Genomic DNA, 914 nt, shown 5'->3' on the forward strand with positions numbered 1-914 from the left:
TCGGTCCTATTTTTCTCTAATATATCAATATGAAAAATGTTTCTCTCAAAAGGAAGAGTGGTGCTTATCTTACTTTTTGTTTGACCGTTTTCCTTTTCTTTGATTCGGCGGCCAGGGCAAACTCTCCCCTCTCGTCGACTACGAGGCTCCTAAGATGACTTCGTAAAATCTCAAGATGATATATCGGCTCAGTCTCTCAGAGATGCTTGTAGGGGTAAGGTGTCCATGTGTGCGTTCATAGGATGAGTGTATGCGCTTATAAATTAGCATTGCTTCTGTACTTTGTTTAAAGAGAAAAAAAACTTTGTATGACCTGTTTGCAAATAGTACTAGCAACGCTCCTAGTGGGTTTGGACATGACATAAACATTTCCGTACGATGACCGCCTACAAATAAATAAAATAAAGTTGTCGGTTTTCCTCCTTGTATACGCAAATTGCTATTAAAACGATGTAAGTTCATTTTCCCCCCGACAAGAAGATGAAGGGCAGAGCCGCGCCTGGAGCTCGGTGACTGAGATGGGGACGCCGTCAAGCTATGGGTGTTTCTTGCTTTTTTTTACTGTCACTTGGATTAGATGGGGCGACCTTGCCAGTTGGCCTGCCAATCCGAAGGTGAGGCACGTATGCGAGGGATTGAAGGAGGAAGATGCTTGGGTTAGGTGGAGGAGGAAGAAAGGAGAGCCACAGTTTGATTTGACAAAATCGACTTGCATGAATTTGTTTTTCGGGCAACTTATGTAGTCGGCCCTATTTTTCTCCAATATATTAATATGAAAAATGTTTCTCTCGAAAGGAAGAGTGGTGCTTATCTTACTTTTTGTTTGACCGTTTTCCTTTTCTTTGATTCGGCGGGCAGGGCAAACTCTCCCCTCCAAGCTTCGCCGGCGAGCCTAAATACGCCTCTCCTACGCC

The sequence above is a fragment of the Triticum dicoccoides genome, chromosome 4B (assembly GCF_002162155.2).
Source record: "Triticum dicoccoides isolate Atlit2015 ecotype Zavitan chromosome 4B, WEW_v2.0, whole genome shotgun sequence".
NCBI classification, from domain to species: domain Eukaryota; kingdom Viridiplantae; phylum Streptophyta; class Magnoliopsida; order Poales; family Poaceae; genus Triticum; species Triticum dicoccoides.